The sequence below is a fragment of the Mustela erminea genome, chromosome 16, assembly GCF_009829155.1.
Source record: "Mustela erminea isolate mMusErm1 chromosome 16, mMusErm1.Pri, whole genome shotgun sequence".
Taxonomy (NCBI): Eukaryota; Metazoa; Chordata; class Mammalia; order Carnivora; family Mustelidae; genus Mustela; species Mustela erminea.
The window spans coordinates 649,848-673,445 of NC_045629.1; the positions used below are offsets into that span (position 1 = coordinate 649,848).

General features: G+C 37.1%; 1 protein-coding gene across 4 annotated transcripts in view; it reads left to right on the top strand.

The window, feature by feature from the left end:
• The window catches only part of SPIDR (scaffold protein involved in DNA repair), a 607,809-nt gene that overhangs the window by 451,825 nt on the left and 132,386 nt on the right, over nt 1-23,598 (top strand). The gene's annotated exons all lie outside the window — the stretch shown is intronic.

Below are 23,598 nucleotides of genomic sequence, written 5' to 3' on the forward strand. Positions count from 1 at the left end.
AATCCGTGCCCTCTATAATACCCACCACCTGGTACCCCGACCTCCCATTCCCCCGCCACTTCAAGCCCCTCAGATTGTTTTTCAGAGTCCATAGTCTCTCATGATTCACCTCCCCTTCCAATTTACCCCAACTCCCTTCTCCTCTCTTTCTCCTCATGTCCTCCATGCTATTTGTTATGCTCCACAAATAAGTGAAACCATATGATAATTGACTCTCTCTGCTTGACCTATTTCACTCAGCATAATCTCTTCCAGTCCTGTCCATGTTGCTACAAAAGTTGGGTATTCGTCCTTTCTGATGGAGGCATAATACTCCATACTTTCTTTTTTATTTTAATTTTAATTTTTTACTTTTTAATTAATTTTTATTAACATATAATGTATTATTTGTTTCAAGGATACAGGTCTGTGAATCATCAGTCTTACACAATTCACAGCACTCACCATAGCACATACCTTCCCCAATGTCCATAACCCAGCTACTCTGTCCCTCCTCTCCCACCCACCAGCAGCCTTCAGTTTGTTTCCTGAGATTAAGAATCTCCTGTGGTTCCTCTCCACCAGCCACCCCCACCCCATTCCATCTTGTTTCATTTTTCCCTTCCCCCTCTAAACCCACGCCCTGCCTCTCAAAATCCTCATATCAGTGAGATTCTATAATTGTCTTTCTCTGATTGGCTTATCTCACTTAGCATGATACCCTCTAGTTCCATCCACATCCCTGCAAATGGCAAGATTCCGTGTTTTTTGTTGGCTGCATGGTATTCCATTGGGAAATACACACACATACACACACACACACACACACACACACATCTTCTTTATCCATTCATCTGTTGATGGATATCTAGGCTTTTTCCATAGTTTGGCTATTGTGGACATTGCTGCTAGGAACATTCAAGTGCACATGCCCCTTTGGATCACTACATTTGTATCTTTAGGGTAAATACCCAATAGTGTGATTGCTGGATCGTAGGGTAGCTCTATTTTCAGCTTTTTGAGGAAACTCCATAGTGTTTTCTAGAGTGGCTGCACCAGCTTGCATTCCTACCAACAGTATAGGAGGGTTCCCCTTTCCGCATCCTCGCCAACACCTTTTGTTTCCTGTTATGAACTATATCCCATTCTTTTAGGTTTTCCTTGCTTGTGCTCGCTCAGTAAATTTTAATCCTCTTTTAATCATTAGCTCTGTATTCATAAGTCTTAAATAAACACTTCAGTCTCAGCTTCCCAGCTCTTAACTTTTGCTTACTTCCTTTCTAAGACAATTCTTGGTGGTCTGTATGATATCCCAGGGTTGTTTTGCCATGTTTTCTTTGCAGTCCTGTATTTACAGAGTTTTGCAATTATAACCATAGTCTAATATTAGAAAACTTTTCTGACCTCAAAAAGAAACCCCAGACCCATTGACTGTTTACCCTTCGTTCCCTTAGCCTGTGGCAACCACTAATTTTCTGTATCTATGGATTTACCTGTTTTAGACACATGTAAGTGAACTATACAATGTATGGTCTTTTTTTTATTAACATATAATGTATTACTTGTTTCAGGGGTACAGGTCTGTGATTCATCAGTCTTGACACAATCCACAGCACTCACCATAGCACATTCCCTCCCCAATGTCCATCACCCAGCCACCCCATCCTTCCCACCCTCCTCCCTTCGTGGAACCCTAAGTTTGTTTCCTGAGATTAAGAGCCTCCTATGGTTTGTCTCCCTTTCTGGTTTTGTCTTGTTTCATTTTTCCCTCCCTTCCCCTATGATTGATCCTCTGTCTTCTTCCTCAATTTCCTCATATCAGTGAGATCATATGATAATTGTCTTTCTCTGTTTTTGTTTTTGTTTTTGTTTAGAGTTTTGTTTAGAATAATAGCCATACAATTTGTGGTCTTATGACTGTCCTCTTTCACTTAACACAATATTTTCAAGGCTTACCCATTTATCCATGTTGTGACATGTATCAGTATTTCATTCCATTTTATGGGTATGCCATATTCAATTTATTTATCATGTGATGAACATCTAGGTTGTTTCTGCTTTTAGCTAATATGAATAGTACTTCTATGAACATCTGTGTACAAGTTCTTTCTGTGAATGTATGTTTTCATTTCTTTTGAATATATGTTTAGGAGTAGAGTTGCTGGGTCATATGGTAACTGTTTAATTCTATGAAGAGTTAAACTGTTTTCCAAAGAAACTACCATTTTACATTCCCACCAGAAGTGTATGGGGGCACCAGTCTCTCCACATCCTTACCAAGACTTGTGATTATCTTTTTTATTATAGCCATCCAACTGGATGTGAAGCAGTATATCCTTGTTGCTTTGACTTGTGGTTCTCTAAGGATTAATGATGTTGAGCATGTTTTCATGTGCTTTTTGACCATTTTTATACTTCTTTGGAGAATGCATCTTCAGATCCTTTGCTTGTTTTCATAAATGGGTTATCTGTCCCTTTTTTGTTGAATTGTAAGAGTTCTTTATTCTGGTTACAAGTCTTTTATCATATATATGATTTGTAAATGTATTCTCCCATTCTGTGGAGTATTTGTTCCACTTTTTTGACAGTGTCCTCTGAAACACAAAAGTTAATAACCTTAGTGATGTCCAATTTATCTTTTATTTTATTCTCTCATGCTTTGGTGTTTTAGTGTCACATCTAGAAATAGTTGCCTAATCCAAGATTATGAAAGTTTACTCCTACATTTTTTCCTACATTTAAGTCCATGATGGATCTGAGTTAATTTTTGTGTGTGGTGTGAGGCAAGGGTTTATCCTTTTATATCTGCGTATCCAGTTGTCCAACACCATTTACTAAAAAAGAGACTGTTCTTTCTCTTTGAAACTTTCTTGGTACCCTTGTCAAAAATCAATTGACCACAGATATAAGTGTTTATTTCTGGACTCTCAGTTTCTTCCATTGACCTATATATCTATCTTTATGCAAGTACGATAATGATCTTAATTACTAAAACTTTTTAGTACATTTGGAAATCAGAGTGTAAGTCCTCTAACTTTTTTTTAAGATTGTGTTGGAAATTCTTAGCCTCTTGAGTTGACATTTTAGTTTCAGAATCAGTTTGTCAATTTTGGAATAAAATAATTGTATTTTTGATAGAGATTATGTTGAATCTGTAGATCACTTTGAAAAGAATGGCCATGTTAGCAATATTTAGTCTTTAGACCCAACATGGGATGTCTTTTCATTTTATTAGTTCTTTAATTTCTTTCAACAGTGTTTTATGGCTTTCAGTACAAGTCTTAACACTTCTTTAGTTAAATTTATACCGAAGTTTTCTTTTATGCTGTTGCAAATGAAATTATTTTCTTAATATTATTTTAGGTTATTTATTGCTAATGTATAGGTATGCAAGTGACTTTTATATATGGACCTATCTGCTGAAGTCTTGTAGAACTTGTTTATTAAGTCTAATAGTTTTTCAGTGGATTCATTAGGATTTTCCATATGTGAAATTATGTAACCTTTAAATAAAGATAGTTTTACTTCTTCAGTGCAATCCAGATAGGATTTATTTCTTTTTCTTACTTAATTGTCCTGACAATTCTTTAAGTATCTTAAGGCGGGGAAAAAGAAATTGTTGTGTGATGCTTTAGTGCAGCCATGGTAGCTCATCATCTTCTATTCACTCTTGAAGTCCTATGCATCCTTCACTACCCAATCTTATACCACTTGCCTCATGAAATCTCTCCTAATTTCCCCTATGCAGTTGGCCTCTTCTTCAGATGTTTGAATGAAAAATGACTTAGCTATATTTTTTTTGGTCATAGGTAGGTAGGTAGATAGATAGATCTTAACTCTTTTTATTTTCATAACAACCCCATAAAGTTAGTACCATTACTTTCAAGCCTGAAGATTAAATGACATAACATTTACAAAATGCCTGATACCAAGTAAACGTTCTTAACACTATTTGTTTTATAATATTATAGTTTTTGTATTATAGTTAGAGATATGTTAGTCTTTACTGTAATATTGTAAAGTCCTTGCTGGTAAGGATTACGTGAAGTAGTAGTGGTAGTATTCATTAATGCTTTTTCTGCATATACACTTCCTACTATATAAGTTGCTGAATATATTTCTGTTATACCTCTTTTTTTCATATTTGTGACTGTTGGCACTATATTATGTCTCTGTGTATCATTTCTCCCATTATAGATGGCAGGAAATGGACCCATTTTTCTACCCTTTATCTTTTTTTTAAGCTTTTATTATTTTATTGATCTAGGGTCAGGTTTCAGTTAGCAGACTGAAATTTTAAATGTTTCAGAGTAGAATTAGAATTGTAGATTATTTAAAAACAGTATGTTTATGTTCTTAAATATTCCCAGGTGTCTGGGTGTCTCAGTCCATTAAACATCCAACTCTTGATTTCAGCTCAGGTCATGATCTCACGGTCATGAGATCATGAGCCCCCCCATCAAGCTTCATGCTGGGCATAGAATTTGCTTAAGATTCTCTCTCCCTCTCCTTCCCCCCCCCCCCAAAAAAATATTTTATGATACCAACCCATGTCATTTGATCCATCCTTTACATTTATAACTGACATAACTTGAATATGTATCCTTAATGAGCTCATTAATAATATGAAATTGAAATGGAAGTTCCCATGTTCTTTTTTTTATATATTAAAATTGTTGATACATTTGAAGGAAAAGATCAAAAGGAACGACAACAGCCATGTGCTGTGAGTATAGACAATCGTGAAAGTAATATTTTCATAAAGAATGAACATAGCAAGAATAATTTTCCAGATTCATAGCCAGACGTACTGTGTGCATCCATAGTTCTAAGTTTGCATCTTAACCTGGTCTTGGTGATCTTCCAGCTCCTGTTATCCATCAAAATTGAGAGTAATTTCAGAGTGACCCAATATAAAAGGCAGAATTACCTGCCTGATCCTGACCTCCTTTCCCTGGAAACTTTTGTTGCTAAGAGAGGATGGAGACCTCTACTGGTCTGTACCCCAACCCCTCTGTGCCTGCAGCTGCAATCTGGAGCATTACTATGGCTGTGCTAGAACTTTTCTATGAGCTAGACTGCCTCTCTGGAATGTATTTTTTTTTTAAGGTTTTATTTATTTATTTGACACACAGAGAGAGAAATCACAAGTAGGCAGAGCAGCAGGCAGGGAGAGAGGGGGAAGCAAGCTCCCTGCTGAGCAAGAGCCTGACTACAGGGCTCAATCCCAGGACCCTGAGATCATGACCTGAGCTGAAGGCAGAGGCTTTAACCCACTGAACCACCCAGGTATCCCTGGAATGTATTTTTCTGATATGACAGAATGGAGAAGAGCTATGAAAGACAGAACACACACACAGGCAGAATCTATAATGACAGCTAAATGCAAGCACACAGCACCACATAACCCTTAATCAAAAGCACAGACAGGGTGAGAACAAGTGTAATATCCATCTTGACTCCAGCTCTAGCTAGCCTGCTACACCTTGTTGTCCCTTTCCTCCCTGTTTGGCTCTGTCAAGTGACCTGTTCCTGCACTATTTCCCAGCTGCTGCTAGACCCAGAGCACTTGGGGCAGCCATCTGGCAGTCTTGGTAAGCTCATCCTTGTGGTCATTTCTTGCCTCTACAGTTCTAATTAGCTAGAGCCAAATCAACCCCATGCTCCATAGAACACTGAAGCAACCTCCAAAACAATTCTTTGGAAGAGTGTCCTTCTTCACAAGAAAAAGACATTGTAATATATGAAAAGGTACCCTTGTCTTTTCTGGACCAGTTTGCCTAGCAGTGATATCATAAATGTTCTGAACCTTCACATTTATTTGCACAGAGACAAAAAGAGAGTGACAGATACAGGTATCTAGACAGGTACTTGATCATATAATGATCATAATGGCCAAGTATTATACATTGCACTGGTATTTGTCAGTGCTTTCAAAATAAGGCCATACATACATTTTTTTTTTTTTTAATTTCACTTGTCCCATTTAACCCTCTGGGGTTAAGGACTGTGAATCATGTTATTCTGGTACCAGATCACGAATGTCATGGGTACCTAACAAGTATATGTAGATGAGGAAAAGTACAGCTATGGAGGCTATGTATTCTCCTTCTTTCTCAGGACAAACTGGTCCATGGACAGGTACTATAGTGTTGTTTCTCTCAAGAAAATGATAAAGAGGCTAGTGCAGTAAGAAGTGCCAAGAATACTCTGCTTTAGAAAAAAGGTAAAGTCTATTTCACACCAATCTTACAGAAAATGAGATACTTGGACTAGATGCCTCTACAGTGGGTTCATTTAGTGTAAGGAAGGAGGGGAGTGGAAGAGGAAAAAGGAGGGGCACCTAGAGAGGTAGCAAAGGAGGAACAAGAGCAGCTCTTGACTGAGGACTTACAAAAAAAAAAAAAAGAAAGAAAAGAATCAGTTGGTAATGATTTAAGAGTTTGAAAACATTTGTTACAATTAATGCAGAATTAGGAGATATCAAGAAAAAATTAAGCAGTCATAGGTAAAAGATGAAAGGATGAAAAACTCACTTTTAACATTAAACCAAACCTAATTACTTGAAAAGGAAGGAACTCATGATTTGGATTAAGCAAAGGAAGACTGAGTCATCCAGGGGAAGATGGTAGGGAGAGGTTTTACAGGTCTTTAGTAGCTCTAAATCTCACAGCTGCTGTGTGAGCTATGTGTCCTGCCCTGCCATTTCATTTGCCTTAAGTGATGACAATCCTTCCTCTCTCTGGTGGGAATCTGAGTGCAGGTGTTACAAGCTCCAGAGGTTGTGGGGAAGACAAAAAAGAAGCAGACCGTATGTTTGGGGGTAAGAAGAAGAATGAAATAAATATCAAAACTGGGGCACCTGGGTGGCTCAGTTCGTTAAGTGTCTGCCTTCAGGTCAGGTCATGATCCCAGGGTCCCGAGATTGAGCCTCACATCAGACTGCCTGCTCAGTGGGGAGCCTGCCTGCCTCTCCTTCTCCCTCTGCCTGCTACCCTCCCTGCTTGTGCTCTTTCTCTTATTGTCAAATAAATAATTAAAATCTTTTTTTAAAAATTGAAAAAAAATAAAACTCTCCTGGATGTTTTGCCACTTAAGCAGACTTTTGGAAAACTTAGAGTTAGCTTATTCAACTCTGTACGTCGAGTCTTTGCACCCAGATAAGTTACAACAGAAGAATACTGGCTATCCAAGAAAACTGCAGACATTGAAAGGGGAAAATCTGAAGGTCTTAAAGGCCTTTCTTTTTTTCTTTTTTTTTTTTTTAAGATTTTATTTATCCATTCATGAGAGACAGAGAGGCAGAGGCAGAGGAAGAAGCAGGCTCCCTGCCAAGCAGGGAGCCCTGTGTGAGACTTGATCCCAGGACCCTGGGTTTATGACCTGAGCTGAAGGCAGTCGCCTAACCAACTGAGCTACCCAGGCTCCCTTAAGGGGGTTTCTTTATGTGCGCTATAGAAAAGTGGAAAATTATATGTTAACCAATTAAAAACTTGAAACAAAAAAAAAAAGTGGAAAACTGTAATGACAGCAAGGTTGGTAGTAAATCTTATCTTTACAGCTTTTGAATATAATTAATCCCAGTTTTTATTCCGCTTATTAATGCGGCATCTTCTCTTCAGAAAAGACTAGAATGAGATTTCCTGAAATGTTACATACTTTGGACAAAGGTTACCATATACAGGTATCCCTCATTTTTCCAAAGTTCACATTACATCACTTCGCTTTAACAAAAGACCTACATTAGTGCCTGTTTTTGCTAACCAAAAGAAATCCAAAGAGGGGTTATGCTTTTATGAAAAAAAGTGAAAATGAAAAGCAACAATAGCCTTCGGCATTTGTTTTGCAGCAAGCTATTCTAGAGGCAGCACATGCCCACCTGGGCTGGCACTGTGAAGCTCTTTCCATGGAACTACACCCAAGATCAAGCCATCATGGCTTTGAACTGTGTCTGTGAGCATCTGTGCTTTATCTCAATTTATTTTTTGTACCTGTTAGTGATATGTGATATGTCCTAGTGATGTGTAAGAAAAACTCAATGGAGTTTTTTTTTGTTTGGTGGTGGGGGGGTGAGGTCTGGGAATGCTCAAAAAATTTTCCATATAAATTAGTGGTAATTGCTTCTTTACTTTATGCCACTTCAGCTGATGAAAATTTTAATAGGAATGCTCTACTTCCAGATAGCAGGGGAAACCTGTGTCTAGTAGCACATGTCATTCATCACTGTTGGCTCTCTAGCATTTGACGTTTATGTTTGAATTTTAAATTTCTTCCAGATGCTTCCTAAAGAAGAGTACATGGTGTCTCCTTTTTGGTTGGGTGGAAAATGGGGAAGAGAGTACAGCCTGAGGAGTCAAGGCACATTAATGAAACCCCATCTCAGAGGGCTTTCTGGTCCTCTGATAGTTGTGACTCCACCATCTCCCCTGCTTGGGGAGAGCCTGCTCAGTTAACGTTTAGTAAAAACAACAATGAATATGCTTATTTTCACATAGATACTCATATATACCTCTTTATGAATAGACTGCTTAGAAGTTTACATAAGAAGAGACTGTTGGGGCACCTGACTGACTCAATCAGTAGAACATGTGACTCATGATATTGGGGTCCTGAGTTCAAATCCAACATTGGACATGGTGCCTACTTAAAAAATAAAAATTAAAAAGTGACTGTTTCTAGTCCTTGCCTTTAGGGAGAAAAAACTAGGTGCTATGCGACAGGCTCCCTCAATGCCTTGTTAGAATATACAAATTTTATGTTTGTGCACGTATTATCTTTTCAGGTTTTTTTTAATTGAGATGAAAGATGCATAACATAAACCATTTTGAAGTATACAGTTGAGTGGCATTTAGTATGTTCACAGTGCTGTACAGCTACCATTTCTATATAGTTCCAACACATTTATCATGTTGCTAAAGGAAACCCTGTATCCTTTAAGCAATCTCTCCGTTATAAACCTCTCTCAACCTGACAACCACTAATCTGCTTTCTCTCTCTATGAATTTACCTTTCTGGATATTTCATTTAAATGGAATCATACAATATGGTTTTTTGTGTCTGGTGTCTTTAATCAGCATACTGATTTCAGGGTTCATTCGTGTGGTAGCATGTACGAGTACTTCATGCCTTTTTATGGCTGAATAAAATTTCATCATATAGAAACATCAAATTTTACTTACCTTTTTATCAGCTAATGGATATCTGGGTTGTTTTTACTTTGTAGCCATTATGAATGATGATGCTATGAACATCCATCTTGAAGTTTTTCTGTAGACCTGTTTTCATTTCTCTTGGGTATAACCATAAGAGTAGAATTACTGGGTCATATGGTAATTCTCTGTTTAACTTTTTGAGAAACCACCAGAATATTTTCCACAGCAGATCCACCATTTTATTTTCCCAGCACTCTCTTATGAGGGTTCCAGTTTCTTCACATCCTTGTCCACACTTGTTATTTTCTTTCTTTCTTTTTTTGTTTTAATAACAACTGTCCTACCAAGTGTCCTATCAGGTGTAAGGAGATATTTTTAGTTAACTATTTTAATTTAACTATTTTAGATAGTTTCTTTCCAACTTATTGGCCATTTATTTCTTTTTCTTAACTAATTCCTCTGAGTGGAATATCTGGGGAGAATTTCTTTTTTTTTTTTTTTAAAGATTATTTATTTATTTATTTGACAGAGAGAGATCACAAGTAGGCAGAGAGGCAGGCAGAGAGAGAGGAGGAAGCAGGCTCCCTGCTGAGCAGAGAGCCCGATGCGGGACTCGATCCCAGGACCCTGAGATCATGACCTGAGCCGAAGGCAGCGGCTTAACCCACTGAACCACCCAGGCGCCCCTCTGGGGAGAATTTCTAGTCCAACACTGAATGGAAGTAGTAAAAGCTGCCATCTTTGTCTTGTTTCTGACCTTAAGGAGGAAAAACTTTCAGTCTTTCACCATTGAGTATAATGTTAACTATAGTTTGGTTTTTAGGGTTTTTTGTTTGGTTTGGTTTGGTTTTTGGTTTTGGCCCTGTATCAGATTGAGGATGTTCCCTTATTCTATTTTCTTGTATGTTTTCATTTTGAAAGTGTGTTGGATATTGTCAAATGTTTTCTCTGCATAGCCAATCCACCTTCTTTTGGTATTATGCATTATATGGTTAGAAATCAGAGAATATACTTACATTTATGATTCTTAGTAGAGAGTGTAATATAACCAAATTAATAAAATAATCGCTTTGAGTCATCAGGTTATGGAACTAGTTCCATTCTCCTTGATCCTTCTTTGGAGTAGTATTCTCTGTAATGGGAATTTATAAACACGTCTTTGCTTTTTTATTTAATTAGTTTGGTAAACTTACTTTAGAGTGGTTTTAGATTCACAAAGATAATAGAGAGTTCCCAGATAGCCCATACCCAGTTTCCCTATTGTTAACATCTTTTTTTTTTAACATCTTTTATTAGTATGATACAGTCTCATAGTTATTAAACTGATACTGGTATTATATTATTACCATACAATATTAATATTGCTTTATTATGCTTTATTATATACAGAATATTACTATACTATATCAATACTATATTAACTGAAGTATTATATTCAGATTTCTTCAGATTTTTCCCTAATGTCCTTTTTCTGTTCCAGGATTCCATTCAGGATACCACATTACATGTTATTGCTATGTCTCCTTAGCCTAGTTTAGATTGTCAATTTTATAGATACACTTTGTTTTTAAGGACCTTGACAGTTTTGAGGATTACTATCCACATATTTTGTGTTTTTCTGATATTTACATTGGTATGGGTTTCAGGGTAGAAGATCATGGAGGTAAAGTGTCATTTTCATTATATCATATGAAACTGTACATACTACTATCAACATGATATCAACAACATATCTGTGTTGTGGTTGACCTTGATTACTAACTGAGTTAGGATTTGTTTGTTTTCTATACTGTGAAGTTACTTTTTTAAAAAATTAATTTATGTTTTAACACCAATTTCATAAAGCCTTGCCCTAGATAACACACCAACCTTAGATTACTTAATGCCATTTGGGGGATGGGAAATAATAAGTTAGAATGAATGTCATGTTCCTGTTAAAACAACTGTGTACACTCTTGGTGCAAGGATACTTCTTAGTATGTCAGTAGGCCAGAAATACACCATGGGTCTTCAGGACAGCTACAGTTGTGTTGTCATGAACTTTGACATCCTCAGAGTTTATGATGTTCTAAAAATTTCCTTTAGACCACAGTGTACCTTTAGTGACCAACTAAGCTGTAAAAGTTTAGTGCTGGGTGATACCTGAAGGCAAAAGATCACTGCAGAGTTAATAGGCTTCTATAATTGTGGTTTGTATTTGAATCAGAATCCCTCCAGTGTATCATTTCTAGTTGATTTGTCCAATTGGGTTTTTTTTTAATTAATGAAATATCTTCCATTTCTTTATATTTTACAAGAAATTTATATCTATCACTGTAAGGCTTTTTCTATCTTCCAATTAGTTCAGAACATTTTAGCCTTTTTTTATTCAGTCTTGAAAGAAAACTAAACTGAATTTATTCAGACGTTGAATCATTTGAATTATAAGCCATATACATGTCAAAATAGAATATTATGCTGTCAGTTAAAATAAAGAATGTGAAAGCTCTTTGTATATTAATATGAAATGATCTTCAAGGATGTACTATTAAAACAAATGAACAAAGTCCAGAACAATATATAAAATATACTACCATTTGGTTAAAAGAAAGGTTGGGGGGCAATATGGGCTTAAATGCTTTTTATATTCATAAGATATATCTGGAAAGATACACAAACGCTGGTAACTTTATTTGTCCCATGGCAGGATAACCAGGTGGTTGAGAAGAAAAGAGTTTGAATATGTTACTTATTTTTTTAAAAACTTTTATAATAAATTATCTAAAACAGAACTGATTGTTAGCTTTGAATTTGTTAATAGTTGAACCTCACTTTGAGTTATTCTTCATCACGGAGTTAACTTCACATGCTCCAAGATACAATTCTACACAATGAACCTCCGAATATTTCTTTCCAGGTAGTAGGATTATTCAGCTTTGGTTTGATTAATTTGTGGTTTTAGTTTAAATGTCTTTTAATAAAAATGTTACAGAATCACAGAATCTTAGAGTTAGATTGGCCCTTAGATACCAGTTGTAAGTTATTCATTTGATAGTTGATTCTCAGCTGCATCAGAATTGGACTGCTCTGGTGGCAGACACAGTATTCTGCCATATCCCATTCTTGTACAGTTCTCATGCTAAGAAATTTCTCTCCTATCTTGAGCCTAAATCTCTTTTCTTGGGTCTTGTAACCCTTGGAACTAATGCTTCCTCTTGGGGTCATGTAGAATCTGTTTACTTTTATGCATGACAGCCTATTACACACATGATATGTGGACCTCTTTATAATCCTAATTGTTCTCCTATATTAAAGGCTTTGAAATTGCTGATGAGCTTCTCTGTCCCTGCTTTTGGAGTTGATTTATTTTTGGAGCTAAGTACAGTACCTTATATTTATCTCTCTTAAATTTTGTTTTGGCAGATTCAGCCCATGAACCAATTCAGTGTTTTAATCCTGATGCTGTCATCTAACAATTATGCGTTTCCTCCCCACTTTCTCTTTAAAAACTTTATTTTTTAAAACTTTATTTTTTGGAGCAGTTTTAGGTTTATAGCAAAACTGTCCATATACCTTCTATCAGCATCACTAGCCAGCACAGTACTTTTTTCTTTTTTTTAACCAGGAATGAACCTCCATTAACACATTATAATCACCCAAAGTTCATATGTTACATTAGGGTTTATAATTGGTATTGTACATTCTATGTGTTTAGAGGAAATATAATGACAAATATGCATTATTATAGTATCATACAGAGTATTTTCGCTGCTCTGAAAGACCTCTGTGCTCTGCCTTTTTATCTCCCCTGTGCCACCCCTGTCACCCACCAATCTTTGTATTATCTCCATAGTTTTGCCTTTTCCATGATGTCATATAATCAGAATCATACAGTTTGTAGCCTTTTCAGATTGGCTTTTTTTTTTCTTCTCTTTTTTTTTTGTTTCTGTTTCTGTTTTTGTTTTTGTTTTTGTACCACACCCAGTGCTCCATGCAAAACATGTCCTCCTTAATACCCACCACCAGGCTCACCTGTCCTCCCCCCACTCCCATCCAAAACCCTTAGTTTGTTTCTCAGAGTCCATAGTCTCTCATGCTCTGTCTCCCCCTCCGATTTCCCCCAATTCATTTTTCCTTTCCTTCTCCTAATGTCCTCCATGTTATTCCTTATGCTCCATAGGTAAGTGAAACCATATGATAATTGACTCTCTGCTTGACTTACTTCACTCAGCATAATCTTCTCCAGGCCCATCCATGTTGATACAAAAGTTCGGTATTCATCCTTTTTGATGAGGCATAAAACTGCATGGTATATATGGACCATGTGTTCTTTATCCATTCATCAGTTGAAGGGCATCTTGGCTTTTGCCAAGTTTGGCAATTGTGGCCATTGCTGCTATGAACATTGCAGTACATATGTCCCTTCTTTTCACTATATCTGTATCTTTGGGGTAAATACCCAGGAGCGCAATTGCAGGGTCATAGGATAGCTCTATTTTTAATTTCTTAAGGCATCTCTGTACTGTTTTCCAAAGTAGCTACACCAACTTGCATTCCCACCAACAGTGTAAGAGGGTTCCCCTTTATCCACACTTGTTGTTTACTGTCTTGTTAATTTTGGCCATTCTAACTGGTTTAAGGTGGCATCTCAGTGTGGGTTTTGTTTTTTGTTTTTTGTTTTTTTCAGCATAACAGTATTCATTATTTTTGCCCCACACCCAGTGCTCCATGCAATCCGTGCCCTCTATAATACCCACCACCTTGTACCCCGAGCTCCCACCCCCCCGCCCCTTCAAAACCCTCAGATTGTTTTTCAGAGTCCATAGTCTCTCATGGTTCACCTCCCCTTCTAATTTCCCCCAACTCCCTTCTCCACTCTATCTCCCTATGTCCTCCATGCTATTTGTTATGCTCCACAAATAAGTGAAACCATATGATAATTGACTCTCTCTGCTTGACTTATTTCACTCAGCATAATCTCTTCCAGTCCCATCCATGTTGCTATAAAAGTTGGGTATTTGTCCTTTCTGATGGAGGCATAAAACTCCATAGTGTATATGGACCACACTTCCTTATCCATTCGTCCGTTGAAGGGCATCTTGGTTCTTTCCAGAGTTTGGCGACCGTGGCCATTGCTGCTATAAACATTGGGGTACAGATGGCTCTTCTTTTCACTATATCTGTATCTTTGGGGTAAATACCCAGGAGCGCAATTGCAGGGTCATAGGGTAGCTCTATTTTTAATTTCTTTTTTTTTTAATTTTTTATTTTTTATTTTTTATAAACATATAATATATTTTTATCCCCAGGGGTACAGGTCTGTGAATCGCCAGGTTTACACACTTCACAGCACTCACCAAAGCACATACCCTCCCCAATGTCCATAATCCCACACCCCTTCTCCAAACCCCCCTCCCCCCAGCAACCCTCAGTTTGTTTTGTGAGATTAAAAGTCACTTATGGTTTGTATCCCTCCCAATCCCATCTTGTTTCATTGATTCTTCTCCTACCCCCTTAAGCCCCCATGTTGCATCTCCACTTCCTCATATCAGGGAGATCATATAATAGTTGTCTTTCTCTAATTGACTTATTTCGCTAAGCATGATACGCTCTAGTTCCATCCACGTTGTCGCAAATGGCAAGATTTCATTTCTTTTGATGGCTGCATAGTATTCCATTGTGTATATATACCATATCTTACTTATCCATTCATCTGTTGATGGACATCTAGGTTCTTTCCATAGTTTGGCTATTGTGGACATTGCTGCTATAAACAGTTGGGTGCACGTGCCCCTTTGGATCACTACGTTTGTATCTTTAGGGTAAATATCCAGTAGTGCTATTGCTGGGTCATAGGGTAGTTCTATTTTCAACATTTTGAGGAACCTCCATGTTGTTTTCCAGAGAGGTTGCACCAGCTTGCATTCCCACCAACAGTGTAGGAGGGTTCCCCTTTTTCCGCATCCTCGCCAGCATCTGTCATTTCCTGACTTGTTGATTTTAGCCATTCTGACTGGTGTGAGGTGATATCTCATTGTGGTTTTGATTTGTATTTCCCTGATGCTGAGTGATATGGAGCACCTTTTCATGTGTCTGTTGGCCATCTGGATGTCTTCTTTGCAGAAATGTCTGTTCATGTCTTCTGCCCATTTCTTGATTGGATTATTTGTTCTTTGGGTGTTGAGTTTGCTAAGTTCTTTATAGATTTTGGACACTAGCTCTTTATCTGATATGTCGTTTGCAAATATCTTCTCCCATTCTGTCAGTTGTCTTTTGATTTTGTTAACTGTTTCCTTTGCTGTGCAAAAGCTTTTGATCTTGATGAAATCCCAATAGTTCATTTTTGCCCTTGCTTCCCTTGCCTTTGGCGATGTTCCTAGGAAGATGTTGCTGCGGCTGAGGTCGAAGAGGTTGCTGCCTGTGTTCTCCTCAAGGATTTTGATGGATTCCTTTCGCACATTGAGGTCCTTCATCCATTTTGAGTCTATTTTCGTGTGTGGTGTAAGGAAATGGTCCAATTTCATTTTTCTGCATGTGGCTGTCCAATTTTCCCAACACCATTTATTGAAGAGGCTGTCTTTTTTCCATTGGACATCTTTCCTGCTTTGTCGAAGATTAGTTGACCATAGAGTTGAGGGTCTATTTCTGGGCTTTCTATTCTGTTCCATTGATCTGTGTCTGTTTTTGTGCCAGTACCATGCTGTCTTGATGATGACAGCTTTGTAATAGAGCTTGAAGTCCGGAATTGTGATGCCACCAACTTTGGCTTTCTTTTTCAATATTCCTTTGGCTATTCGAGGTCTTTTCTGGTTCCATATAAATTTTAGGATTATTTGTTCCATTTCTTTGAAAAAGATGGATGGTACTTTGATAGGAATTGCATTAAATGTGTAGATTGCTTTAGGTAGCATAGACATTTTCACAATATTTATTCTTCCAATCCAGGAGCATGGTACATTTTTCCATTTCTTTGTGTCTTCCTCAATTTCTTTCATGAGTACTTTATAGTTTTCCGAGTATAGATTCTGTGTCTCTTTGGTTAGGTTTATTCCTACTATTTTAATTTCTTAAGGAATCTCCACACTGTTTTCCAAAGTAGCTGCACCAACTTGCATTCCTACCAACAGTGTAAGAGGGTTCCCCTTTATACACATTGTTGTTTACTGTCTTGTTAATTTTGGCCATTCTAACTGGTTTAAGGTGGCATCTCAGTGTGGTTTTGATTTGAATCTCCCTGATGGCTAATGATGATGAACATTTTTTCCTGTGTCTGTCATTTGTGTTTTTTCTTTAGAGAAGTGTCTGTTCGTGTCTTCTGCGCATTTTTTGACGTGATTATCTGTTTTTTGAGTGTTGAGTTTGAGTAGTTCTTGACAGATCTTGGATATCAGCCCTGTGTCCATAGTGTCATTTGTTAATATCAACCCCAAAGAGGGTTGCCTCTTTGTTTTATTGCTCTTTCCCTTGCTGTGTAGAAGCTTTTTATCTTGATGAAGTCCCAAAAGTTCATTTTCTATTTTGTTTCCTTTGCCTTTGGAGACATGTCTTGAAAGAAGTTGTAGTGATGTGCCCTCTCTCACTTCTGATTTTAGTAATTTGTGTCCTCTCTCTTTTTTTCTTAGTTAGCCCAGCTAAAGGCTTATAGATTATATTGATCTTTTGAAAGATCAGCTTTTCTTTTCATTGATTTTCTCTACTGACTTCTTACTTTTAATTTCACTGATTTTTGCTCTCAATTTATTTTTTTTCCTTTTGCTTCCTTTAGATTTAGTGTGCTCTTTTTATAATCTGTTAAGCTAGAAACTTACATTATTGATTTTAAGTTATTCTTTTTTTCTAAGAAATGCATTTGGTAGTATAAATTGCCCTCTAGGTACTGCTTTGACATCATCCCACACATTTTGGTGAGTTGTGTTTCCATTTTCATTACTTAAAAATATTTTTTTATTTCTCTTGGAATTTCTTCTATGACCCATGTGTTCTTTTTTTTTTTTTTAAGATTTTATTTATTTATTTGACAGACAGAGATCAAAGTAGGCAGAGAGGCAGGCAGAGAGAGGGGGAAGTAGGCTCCATGCTGAGCAGAGAGCCCTATGTGGGGCTTGATCCCAGGACCCTGGGATCATGACCTGAGCCAAAAGCGGAGGCTTTAACCCACTGAGCCACCCAGGCACCCTGACCCATGTGTTCTTTAGAAGTTTGTTCTTTAATCTACATGTGTTTGGGGATTTTCAAGTTTTCTCTCTGTTACTGAATTCTACTTTAATTGCACTAAGAGCAAACACTGTATAGTTCCTATTCTTTAAATTTCTTATATTTTGTTTTATGGCCCTGACTGTGGTCTGTCTTGGTGAATGTTCCATGTGAGCTTGAAAGAATGTGTAGTTTGCCACTGTTGGATGAGGTGGTCTATAAATTCTAGGTATATCCAGTTAATTGATAGTGTAGTTGAGTTCAACTATGTCCTTGCTGCTTTTCTGCTTGTTGGATATATCCATTTGTGAGAAAGGGGATGTTGAAGTCTCCAGCTATGATAGTGGATTCATCTGTTTTTCCTTTCAGTTCTGTTTTTGTCTCATGTAGTTTAATGCTTTCTCATTAGACATATAAATGAAGAATTGTTAAAGTCTACTTGTAGAAGTGATACCTTTATCATTATATAATGTCCCTCTTTATCCCTTTATCTCTTACTTACCTTTGAAGTCTGCTCTCAAATCAAAATAACTCCCTACTATAATACTGTATGTTAACTATACTAGAATTAAAATTTTTTAGTTAATTTAAAATAGCCCCTCCTGCTTTGTCTTTATTAATGTTAGCATGGTATTTTAAAAATTATGATATCATAATACCATAACCATGTTTACATGGTATATTTTTCTCCTTCTATTTAATTTACATGTGTCTTTATATTTAAAGTCAGTTTTTTGTAAACAAGATATAATTGGGTCATTTTTTTAATCTACTATATTCATTGTTTTTTTCTATTTGTTGTTGTTGTTTTTTCTTTTTGTCCTCCACTCTCTTATCCCCTTTGTAGTTTTTTTTTTAATTTTTAAATTATTTTTATTGACATATAATGTATTATTTGCCCCAGGGGTACAGGTCTATGAATCATCAGGCTTACACATTTCACAGCACTCACCATAATCCATACCGTCCTCAATATCCATAACCCAACCACCCTATCCCTAACCCCCTTTGTAGTTTTAAGTGAGCATTTTATATGATTCCTTTTTTCTTCTTTCTTAGCATGTCAGTTATACTTTGTTTTTTAATTGTTTTTAGTGGTTGCCCTAGAATATGCAATATACATTTACAACTTATGCAAATCTACTATCAAATAAATCTGACCACTTCATAGGTAGTATGAGTTCCTTATAATAGCAAATAATTCTACTTTCTTCTTCCCATCCTTTGCTGTCATTCATTTCGCTTATATATAAGCATATATAGGTATACACACACACATAATACATGTAAGGTATATACATAAACATACATAATAGAATACATTCCTCATATAATTATTTTGACCTGTTACTTATTGATTAATTAAGAATTAAGATAAAAGTTCTTACTTTAACCTCACTTGTCCTTCCTCATTACTCTTCCTTTCTTCCCGAGTTTCTCACCCATGTTATTTTCCTTTGTTGTGAAGAATTTGTTTTACCATTTCTTGCAAGGTATGTCTCCTGGGTACAAGTTACTCCAATTTTCATTTGTCTGAGAAAGTTTTTAATTTCTCCTTCATTTTTTTTTAAGATTTTATTTATTTATTTGACAGAGAGAGATCACAAGTAGGCAGAGAGGCAGGCAGAGAGAGAGAGAGGAGGAAGCAGGCTCCCTGCTGAGCAGAGAGCCCAATGCGGGACTCGATCCCAGGACCCTGAGATCATGACCTGAGCCGAAGGCAGCGGCTTAACCCACTGAGCCACCCAGGCGCCCTTTTTTTTTTTTTTTAAAAGATTTTATTTATTTATTTGACAGAGAGAGATCACAAGTAGGCAGAGAGGCAGGCAGAGAGAGAGAGAGAGGAGGAAGCAGGCTCCCTGCTGAGCAGAGAGCCCGATAATTTCTCCTTCATTTGTGAAGGATAATTTCACAAAGTGCAAAATTCTAAGTTGGTGGTTTTTTCTCTCAGCACTTTAAATATTTAACTTAACTCTCTTCTTGCTTGAGCAGTGTGTGAGGATGGAGTTAGATATAATTCTTAGCTTTGTTCATCTTTTGGTAAGGTATTGTTTTCCCTCTAGCTCTTTTAAGGATTTTTTTTCTTTATCTTTCATCTGCTATAATTTGAAAATAATATGGCAAGGTGTCGGGTTTGGGGGTTATTTTTGGCCTTTATCCTGCTTGGTGTTCTCTGAGTTTCCTGGATCTGTGGTTTGGTATCTGACATTAGTTTGCATGTGCGTTCCTCAGCAAATGTAGAAATGATGGTGATGACAGAACACCCTGGTGGGATGTCACACAGGCAGATGGAAGTGCAGGACTGGAGTCCTGAGAAGAGGTGGTGATGACATATGAATTAGCATCTGCACTGCAGATTAATGTCTCTGGCACCAAACATCAGCCCTGCATATCCAAGGCAAAAACCCTTTTATCCAGCGGAATAGTTTACTGAATAACACTTTCAGCCTATTCAAGAACATGAAAAAATGCCAAGGAAACTTCCTAAATTTTCAGTTGACGTTGCAAGTAACCTCATACATTAAAAGGCTGGGTTAGGTCAAAACCCATGATATTATGAAGTAAGCCAGGCACTCTGTTCATTTTTCCTGGCTATGTTCATTTAGCCACGTCTAGCACAAGATGGAGTTGAGAAACAGTTTTGGGTGCCAGGATATCCAGGTTCTTCGTGCCACCAAGCAGTGGGCTCTGAGGCAGGCAGGCTAAGGATCCTCTAAACCCCACATGATCCATTCGTGAGATGACAAGTTGGGAGAAAATCACCCTCCCTTCTAGTACTAACTAAAAGTCTAGATCTTTTAGGTTGTATAAAGAATTAAAATAGTGATAATTTCTTCACCAGATTGTTTCCTCTTGGAAAGTAACTCACCTAATAAGAAATTATTTACATTTACGTAAGCATTTAGAATATCTGATAAGCCACCAGTTTATCTGAGATTTAATGATACATTTTCATAACAAAACCCTAAATAATCAAAGTGTGTATTTGTGTGTGTATGCGTGTGTATTTAAGACATTGCTCAATGTACGTTAGTTCTGCTTTTGAAAATTTTCTCTGCTCCCTGTGTGTTACAGAACTAGATCCAAGATCATCCGGAAAGTTGGCTTTGTGCACTAATAGATCATGCGATTCCTGCCCTCCCCCAACTCAGTGCTCAGTGAGTCCTTGCACACACTGTTCGGTAAACAACTGCAGAAAACCAGGCCCCGCCAGTTCATTCACAGAGAGTATTTGGAAACAGTTGTCTTTGTGCAGGCTTGACATACTGGCTGAAGTGGAATAGAGAGTTAGCATTTGTGTTTTCATTAGTTCTTTTTATAGCATTGAACCAGCTGTAGCTGGTTAATGTTAGCCTGGCTGCCTATTAGTGTACAGGTCTCTTACGCAGGATAAAGGGCTTCTGATGGAAACAGATTTTGTTACTCATGATACCACTGACTGTGTTTACATGAACTCACTCATTTTGTCATGGGATATGATTTAGAATGGCTCCTGTTAAAATACAGGAACTCCCTAAGGTCCATCCTTGAAAACAAATAAGGAACTCAAAAATATAGATAGCTTTCTGTATTAAACTAGCCAGCTTTCACAGATTATGCTTCCTTGGATTATGCTTTTAAAAAGAGCTAGGATGTTCTCCCATCAATATCTTAAAAATTGGGTGGAGAAAGTTGTTTTTTCTCTAGCCACAGCAAGGAATCATCATTATAGTAGGTAGAGAATAATTTACCCAACCATTTCTGGGTAAGTTAAATAGAGCTGTTCATATTGCTGTAGATTTTCACGAGTTGAACTCTGACTGAGGGCAAAATTTAACTTTTTAAGAAATCATTAATAGCTAGATAGAAATGAAAATATGTATATTTCTATCAAATGATTCCTAACAAGTTAAATATAGCAATGAAGAAATAAAAGAGATGGAAATGAATATATGTTATTTATATTACATTATGTTGACTAATTATATATTCATTTCTATCTAGAGAAATGGAAATGGGAAATGGAAAGCATTTTGAACAAACGGTTTATTGGATTCTTGTTTAGCTTGTTTGGAGATTAAAGTAGAAACCTATTTAGCCAGTATTCTGATATAGCTACTTCCTGTATCAGTCTTATCAGAAGTTAGAAAATATATCCTGCTTTTCAACTTATTTTATTTGCAAAAGTGAGCTTAGGCCTTTGAAAAGTGCTAAATGATTAAGTCAAGAAAATATAAGGGCTAAGATTCTTTCTTTAATAGAGCAGCTGTTTGGAGAGATATAGCCATCCCTCATAGGACCCCAGCCTTTGTAGGTAACCTAAGAAAAAATTGTCCTTGATTCTTCCTTTTTCCCCCTTCTACTTTCTTTTTTTCCAGAACAGAGTATGACAGTATTAGAGATTTAGTAATTACTTACGTTAGTACAGCAATAGGTACTCAACTACCAACTACCTCACAGGATAGTTTAGGGAATTAAATAAGGTAACAAATTGAATTGCCTGCTGCACAATAAGTCTTATTTTTTTTTTCCATTTATATAGACTAGGAGTTGGCAAACATAGTATTTTAGGCTCTGTAGGCCACACCACAGTTTCCATTAAACTTAGCTATTGTAGTGTGAAAGCAGTCATAGACACTAATATGTAAAAAGATGGGCATGGCTGAATGCCAATAAAATTTTATTTACAAAGACAGGTGACAGGCAAGATTTGTCCAATAAGCCATAGTTTGCCAACCCATAACCCATACAAAAAGGTAAATTTTTTTATGTCATTTGAAGGATAAGAGAATTTTCACCCACTGTTTACTACAGTTTCTTTTCTTTTTTTTTTTTTTTTAAAGATTTTATTTGTTTATTTGACAGACAGAGATCATAAATAGGCAGAGAGGCAGGCAGAGAGAGAGGAGGAAGCAGGCCTCCGGCTGAGCAGAGAACCCGATGCGGGGCTCAATCCCACAACCTGGGATCATGACCTGAGCCGAAGGCAGAGGCTCCAACCCACTGAGCCACCCAGGCGCCCCATGTTTACTACAGTTTCAACTTCCCACCCTACACACCAAAATTACACTTGAAGGTACAGGTATATGTATTTTTTTATATATTTATTTAGTTGAGAGAGAGAGAGAGACAGCAAGAGAGAGCATGAGCAGGGGGGAGAGGACAAGCAGGCTCCTCGGTGAGCCGGCAACCTGACGCAAGACCTGATTCCGGGACCCTGAGATCATGACCTGAGCTGAAGGCAGACGCATTACCAACTGAGCCACCCAGGTACCCCTGTCTTACGCATTTTTTAACTACATACAGAAAAGAATGTATAAAATTACGGACTTAATGTACTAATTTTCATATAAAATAGCTATTGTCCCATGGGGTAAAATAATGTGACATTAGAAATGTTGGGGGCTCTCTGCATACTTTGTTCTCAAATATGTTGAATTACAAAATGATACACATAGTATACCAAATTTGTGAACCCCACAGTAAGGTAAAAATAACAACCTTTATACCAGGATGTATGTATGGTTTACAAGTGAGAGAATGTATGCCAGGGGAAATAGCACATGATAAGTAAGTGTAAATCGTATAAAAATATAGATGAAAGCAATGTTTAATGTACATCCTGAGAAAGCAGTAAAGGGCAGTAGGAAAGAATCCAGCATACGTAATGAAAGTCTCTAAATTCCAGTGTCAGCTCTGGTACTCCACATGGTCTTAAGATACTTGGCAACTTAGTTATTGCTTCTGAGCGTTAGTTTTCTCACTATTAAGCAGAGAGAATAATATATTTTGCACATTGTTTTATAGTGTTGAAGAGATGTGTAAAGTGCTTTGGGAGCTTTAGATTGCTTTGAAATAGCATTGATTGTACATATGACAGATGTACTTACGTTGGTCCAAGGGCAATTTGAAACTTCCTTCTGATATGTTGTACAGCTGACCTTTTCCAGACCAGTAGAACTTGAGGACACGTAACTTCTCTTAGTTACCCACACATCTAGGCTCACATATCCAACTTCGAGAGATGCATATGTGCTAAATGTTCTAGAGAAGAGATTACTAACTTCTTACTCAGCAAATGTCACTTGACCTGTAACCCCCCGCTCTTTGGGTGAACCTGTGTGGCTAATGCAACTTGACTGGTTCTTAATTTTGAGGGGTGTAGATCAAGTCCATTTATTAGCACTGTTGACTCAAAAAATGTAAAATAGCTATAACCACTGGAAGACACAGTGCCGCAGTCATACTAAATTGGAGACCTTAATCAGGGAACTAACAATGAGATACCACCTCATAGCAGTCAGAATAGCTAATA